We start from the raw sequence: 7,774 nt of genomic DNA, 5'->3' as shown, positions 1-7,774 counted from the left end.
TCTGTTTCTCAGGTCACTCACTGGAGTGGTCCCTATTTCCAAGCTCCAAACAATAGCCCTTCACAAGTGACTGCCAGCATCTGCCTGATACACCCACTGACTGGTTTCTTTCATTTTGGGGGATAAGCAGTTCAATTTTCTGGGTGGTGGATTTTTCTTCAGTCTAAGTCCTTCCTACCATGGCCATAAAATATTAATGTGTCAGCAGGCCATAGCCAAACTTCCACAGTGTCACCTCCCAGTTCAGCACTTATTCTTCCACGCGTGTCAGCCCTGTGGCTTTCTAACTACAGTGAGCACTGAGAAAACACTAGCAAGTAATTGATCCTGCTTGAACAAAATAGTCTTTTCAATTCTAATTTAGGAGCCATAGTCTTTAAGTGTCTTTCTGAAACAGTGGCTAGCGGGTTGATTCACTGACAGACTGCAGAGATACATTATTGGTGAAAGGGTTATCTGCAAAGCGAAAAATACGTGTCCTTTCACATTCCCTTCTCTGTTCCACAAGTGCATGCTGCGATGAGAGGGGTGTGGAGGTGACCCCCTCTCAGGCAGGCTGCTGCAGGCTGCAGAAATTCTCTGCTGGCATCTCCACCCAGGCTGCTTTCTCCCAGTGCCAGGGTTGCTCGGAGGAATGGGAATGGAATAGGGAATCTAGCCAAAAGTTTCTTTTTATTTCATATAAAGAAAAGTAATATAAATTATTAAGTCAGAGCATCTAATTTATCTGTACAGCATGAAGTCAGGTGTTTCAGCTGATAAATGAAGACATCGACTTATTAGCCTAGTTTTGGCAGAATTATTAAGAGCATGTTTACATTCAGGCTCATTAAGGGAGACATCTAAAACCAGAAGCATCCAAAATTAATGGATTTTTGAAACTGTTGGCTTCAATGAGTTGTGTTGCATTCTTTTATTAAGTGGATAGGTTTTTGTGGTTTAGGCAGAGAGCAGCTGCAGGTAGTTCCTTAAAAAATAAAAATACAGTCGATCTGTAAAGGAAAATTAATGGAATACTTGGAAACCTTTCTGCACGTCAGCCCAGATATGGTGTGTTTAAGACAAGATGTTTGTGCCTAATATGATTTTCCATGTTGTGTGTGGTTTATATATAGTGTAACATTCTTGTCCTACTTGAAGTTTTTTCTCTTGCACTCTCTTCTTTTATGCTCTAGTATTAATTGGAAAGATGGGGTTTCTTTACATTTTCTGATTGCACTGATTTAACAAAAGTCATGATTTTGGCTTTATCAACTAGCCAGATTCACACTGTCAACAGCTTTTCCCTTGCTATCTCACTCACCCATGATTCAAAGAGGTAGTACATTGACATGCTATGTGCTTAAATCCTTAACTGACAGTTGCAGTAACTCGCGTCCATTTGGAGTACTCCCCTATGTTCTCACAGCTTAAGTGGCATTTATATAGGTATTTAATATAGAAAATGTTATAAATCATTTAAAGCACAACAACTCTGAATACTGAGTATCTATAAATATACTCTCTGTATACAGCGAGAAATATAGATCTATAAAAAATAAAATGTATTTTATGTTAAACTGTTATTAAAACAATTGGTCCTGGCAAAGGGCCCACAGGTGAGCACAGGAAGGTTACCCCCTGTACCTGGATGATCATTGTGGTGAGGCCAGGAAAAAGAGGCCATCGTGCTGCAGAGGGTGCTGCAAGTCCTGCTGGCTCAGCTTTCTTCCTCACCACTTCTGCAAGAGCAGTATCCTCCCTGCCATAGCAGTTTGTTTCTGTGAGCTACCTAGCACCCAAATCAGGAAACCTAATGCAACCACATTTAATAAAAAATTTTTTTCATACTAGTTTTAGCTTCAGCTCCTCACCGGAAGGATGCAAGAGATGACTTTTTAACAGCAACGGGGTTTTTTTCCAATAGTTTATCAAGTATTTATTATTTTAAAAAAAGGGGGGGGGGAATCAATGCATTCTAAGCAAATAAAACTCATTTCCCTATCTCTAGTTAATCAGGTTTTATTTGCTTAGTATCTGTGATGTTGCAGTAATTATACTAATTCTCCAGTCATCCATTGAGTCTCTCTTGAAAAACTGGATAGATGTGACTTGAATTTCTAATTCTTTTGATTTTCTAGCTTTGTACTAGTGGAGAGCCTAGCATGATGTAATCCTGGCAATGCACATAATAAAAAGGAAAGGAGAAACAATCTTAGCTTTTTTAAAAAGTAAAGCAAATGCTCTAGTTTTACACATGGAAAACATGTATTCTTCTTTAAAATCTTGCACAGCAGGTCCATCTCCTCACCCTTTACATCTGGAGCTGGCAGATTGCTGAGGCACCTACATTGCAGCTCACATAGAAACACTTGCAGAACTGAGGCCTAAGCGTTTAAGAGGTTGCTGCAGATCTTGTCTGATCTGCTGGTTTCTTATATGGATTTTTTTCCATATGAGGTGCTGGGAGTTCTTTGAGGTCAAATATATGTCAATTTTCTGTGTGGGAGATGTTACTAGTTTCTCTGAGCCCCGTGGAAAATACAAGGTATTGCCTAACTCAGTGGTGTTCTCTCCTGGACATAATGTTCTTTTTTTTTTTATAACATTTTTAGTAACATTTATTAATAATATTTTGGCTTCAGTTCCCCATTAATTATACCACTTTGAGAATGTAATGAATCGGAATGTTGGTAAACAGTTGCTAAAATTATTTTGTAGACCCAAATATGGAGTATTTTGAGTTTTCTCAACTTGTTTATCTCTTTCAAAGGATGATTATATTAATTTTCCCCCAGAAGAGGGACAAGTGCTAATTTATAATTTATAAAATATTATTTTATAAGCATTATCTTTAAGATATACGATATTACAAGATAGTGATCTAATATAGTTTATAAAGATCCTCCTGGTGCAAGTTAACGCAAACATGTTACTCAAAGGGAGTAACCACAGTATGTAGGTAGAGACACTTCAGAGGCAAGCAATACTTGCCTCCGTTCTGTCAGGCACTGCTGGGACGTGGAGATCTTGCTGGGACCTTGGAGTCAGAGCTTCTCCTGGTAATGTTGAAGTTTGGCTGCTTCCCTGTATTTAGTACACTTCTGCAAAGCAAAGTATTTTTTATAATTCCCAAGACTGAGCTGAGTTGGCTTTTACTCTGCTACTCCGCCTCTGGGTGGTCCGCCTCACTCAAGCTCTTCCCAATAAATTTACTAGGTCCCTTTTCGTATGCAGTGATTGCACAGAGCTCCGGAGGTGCAACAGCTCCAATCTGCTGCAGGGTGAGCTGCCAAATGGCAACCCCACGTGCTGATGGACCTGACAGATGACAATTTTTATATGTTGTCTTGTCTTGCCATCTTCTACTCCTGTCTAAGTGTTAGGCAGCCAGCATCATGTCTTTTATTAAAACAGGCTATATGCCGTAAATTTCAGATAAATTTTACATTGTGGAGTAATCTGATTTTTCTGACTGCTTTTGATTTTATTGTAAGCATCGTTTACTAGAAAATGAGCTATTGTTGCATTATTATGAATATATGTTGCCTTCTCTTTCTGTATGTTCTTGCATGAGCGTCACATACCGTTAGATCATTTAACAAAGAATATCAGATAAGAAAGCTAGATAAAGTAGAAACTAAAGGCAATTAAAAATGCATTTGCTGCATAAAAGTGAGAACTGTGCCTAGCCAGAATGCAGAAACATGCTTTCTACCTTAATCGGTTTCATGGAAAGTAAAATAAAGCTTTTTGGTGGAAATGTCACTCGTCCAGAGTAAGGATGAATAAACCAAAGAGAAAGCACAGTCTGACAGTTTTCAGCCTGAATTTCCTAATGTAAGACCAATCAGTTCTTTCTCAAACACTGTGCTAGACTTCTGCTTATCACCTGGATCCTGGAATAACTTCAAGGTAGTGCAGCCTACTGCTTCCAGATGGGAAATAGGAAAGTCATCATGTATATTGAAAACAATCCAGTCCTTTGAACTTGCAGCTTTTATGACCTTTTACAAACTTCTTATGGGAACACAAATACACTGTCAGTTTGGTTTGGGCCTTATCAGGACTGGAATTCGGGGCGTGGGGAGGAGGAAGGAAAAATGCAATTATACCTCTTGATATGATGTTAAACCAGTGACATTTTAAAGGCAACCAGGCTGGCAGTTGCCAGCCTGTTGTTATGAGCTACTCTGAGGCAGAAGCTCCACAGTGAAGGTCACTGTGCTGGAAGCAGAGATGTGAACATTTTAGCATCTCTCTCTTTTGCTTTTTTTTGTTTCTTTATATCCAGTATTCGCTTCTGCCCCTTACCAATTTTCTGAAGATAATACCGTTTTCAGAAGCCTGTCAGCATGCCATCAGCGTATTCCTGGGGTTCCTGGGGAGGCACCCTGAGCCCCCAGGTTTGCTTGAACGCTGCCTGTGAGCTGAGAGCGGCAGCACTACCTGCTCCACTGCAGGAGTGGAGGGCCGGGGCTGCCCTCCACGTTCACAGGAGTCATTAGCAAAAGCATTTACTTTCTATCAGTAGGAGCAAAACTGGCCCCTGTGACTATGAAAACATGTCAGTCTAATGAGAAAAATGAGGGAAAAAACCCTGACAAAAATCTAAGAATAGAGTGTTGAACAGGACTTATTTCTGCCAGAGGATTTACGACAGAGATGAACATTGCTTAAATATGGTAGGAGTACTGCGTCACATCAAGTATGTTACAGCGCTTTAAAACCAACTCAAAGTAAATGTCTCATCACATATGCTTTGTGTGTGTAAAACTGGATATTTTTGCAGCCTTCTCCTTTTCAAAGGTGACCTACACTGTTTTAATTTCTGAATGGATTAAGTCCAAACAGCAGCGTATGAATTAAAGACTCCTCAAGCAGCCATTAGAAAGTATTTTGGTTATTCAAATAATGGAGTTGCTAGTCATTTAAAAAAATTACAGGGAGAAATGTTCTTAAATGTCATCAGCTACACAGAGCTGGAATCGCTTAGGGGATTTCATGAGTTGCTATAAAACATGGTCCAGCAATGGCAAAAGCAGTCTGCCATTACCAGTCCCGTAAGTCTCAGTGTCTGCTTAAAGCACCAGATATTCATCCACTGTTAATCGCCTTCACTTCCTGAGGTCAGCAGTGCTCCCACATTTCATATCAAAGGAGGATTTGGGGCTAACAGTGGAATATGAGAATGGGACTAAATGACGACAAAGATGACTGTCCCTTCAGGAGGAATTCTGCTGGTTTCATCCAATGGCCCCTTCAGACTCCTTCTGGCTTCCCTGGAAAGGTGCTCAGGAGCCAGGAAGGGGAGGGGAGGGACTTCAAAGCTTCTCCCTGCCCACCATCTCCTCAGGGATGGCTTAGGCATGAAGTCACATGGATAAAGTGATGAAGAGTCCTGTTGCCAAAACAAATGCTCCTGTGTTTTGGCTTATCCTACAGCAGAGAGAATCTTCTCTACTAAAATCTGATTTGGAAGTGGAAAGCTACGTAAATACCATAGGATTTCTCCATTAAAACAACCAATTTTGGTTTGCCTAGATGTAAAATACTGTTACCTATCTGCCACGCAGCTTAACCTGAGTGACAGTTACAGCAAGATAATATGGGCATCAGCAAAACACAGCCTTTACTTCAAGCACTTGAATAGTTTCTCTGATTTCACTGGGAATCGCTGGTGTGGACGACGCTGCAGGATGAGCAACTGCAAAGGGAGCTTCTCCCTATGATATTCCTGCCATTCATCACCTATTTTGGGATATGAGTGCAGACAGGCAATAGCTTCCATGTTGTAGAAGTCCATTCTGCTGGCAGGATTGAATCAATAAATGACTTCAAGTGTTGTTATGATCCTAAGAGCAAAATTATTTGCACAGAGTACTTGCTAGTCAGTGTAAAGCACAATAGTCCCCCATTATCATTTTAGTAGAAGAGGAGAGCATAAAAAGTCTTGTTACTACTTTAAGACTGTGAAAAACACGCTTGTGTTCCTAATTCCTTACTTTAATTGAATACAAAGATATCAGCGCTTCAGTGTTCAGCTGCTACATATAAAATAAAATTTGGTCGGTAGTAAATACAGTAGAACTGAAGGTTTAATGTTATAAATAGAGGGACATGTTCAAGATAAAACTGTCTTCACTTCAGCAATGCTATTACTACAATAACAACCTTAGATTTATTAAAATAGAACTAAGTTTAAATGCATTTGCCTTTCCTTTTCATTTTTATTACTTATTTTTTATATCTAAGAAACAAAACTCACTTAACATGAACTGGGTATTTTTACATTCCAAGCCTTTATAAATTTTCACAATGCTGCAATTTCAGAAGAAATTTTTAAACATCAATTTTAATGAAAACTTACGTAAAAGTTTTTCAAATATGATTTGTCACTAGTAATTTGATATAAAAATTACTTCTGTTTTGATTCTCTTTATCCATTAGGAGTTTTCTAATCAATTCTGCTGCAGAGGCCACAAAGTTGTGGAATTGTTTCACTAGCAGAGGACCCACCTAACCCACTCTTGGGATTTGACTGAAAGACTTATGCTGCCGAGCGGAGTGGCTGCTGGATTTACTTCCTCAGGTAAGTCCGTCATGATTGCCTTTCTCTGCCTTCACGCGGCCTGGTAGGTGAAGCACTACGCGGGGACTCAGGCAAGGTGGCCATAAAACTCTCTGCAGTGCTACGTGCCTTAAGGCCATATGTGAAAAGAAATAATGATGCTTACTTACTGAATGAAGCGTGCTGAGCTTTTGGGTGGAAAAGCAAAGCGTAAGTGATTATTAGACTATTTGATTAAATGGTGTTGAATAGTTATTACAATAAAAGCTTTTATGATTGGTGGGGACTGACTCCACCTGGCCGGGGAACGGGGCTCTGCGTGCTGGCAGGATTCAGGCTGGCAGGATTTAGGCTCCCAGTAAAGACTACAGAGAAAGGCAAAGGTGTTGCTCTTCAAGCAATTTGTCATGGACCTGACAGAGGACTGTCACAGGCTTTAAATCATGATATGATAAGTAGGAATGGCAGAAAATGCTCTGACGAAAAAAATTCCAACAGGAAATATCAATTTGATGCAGTTTCAGTATTCTTCAGGATCGCATGAATTTTACTGAAACTTCCTAGTGGAAACCATGCGGGGTGGGTTTTCCTAGCAGGGATCCAGCAGCTGGCAGGGCCCAACCACTTAAGCCTCTAACAGTCTGGCCAGACAGGGAGTTAGCTAGGAAGCTAGATACTAGCACCCATTTAAAAATTGGTCCGGTTTAGTTATTCAAAAAGTGAATGTTTCTAAATAATTTGTTCCATAGAAATCTTCATGCATCCGACTTTGCATTCTGGTACAGAATGAAACCATTAAAAATATAAGGGAAATTCTCTGTGGATCATAAAATATACTTCCCATGCCATCCCAGCGATTGAATGAAGTTGTGCCTGAATAAAATTGCGACTTTTAATGGAATTTCAGAAAAATAAGGCTAAGATTTTAGAAAGGCACCTCCAATTTATTAAAACACAGCTCCCTCACATTACTTACTGCACAAATGAAACTCTGCTTGTGACTGTAACTCACTGTAATGACTTTACTGACTTGACTTCTGAGCGCTTCCATTTTTTAATTGGGACATTTGCCTGAGAAATAGCTGATCCACAGACACATTTTCTTTTTATGATACTGTATTCTAAATCAACGAGAGTTGTTTTGTTGTTGGGTTTTCTTCTTTTCCTTCGTGTATTTTAACAAGTAATAAACAGAGTTTGGAAGCCTGACAGCAACTGAACAAT

The sequence above is a fragment of the Haliaeetus albicilla genome, chromosome 10, assembly GCF_947461875.1.
Source record: "Haliaeetus albicilla chromosome 10, bHalAlb1.1, whole genome shotgun sequence".
Classification (NCBI taxonomy): domain Eukaryota; kingdom Metazoa; phylum Chordata; class Aves; order Accipitriformes; family Accipitridae; genus Haliaeetus; species Haliaeetus albicilla.
Note: the sequence above shows the minus strand (reverse complement) of the source record.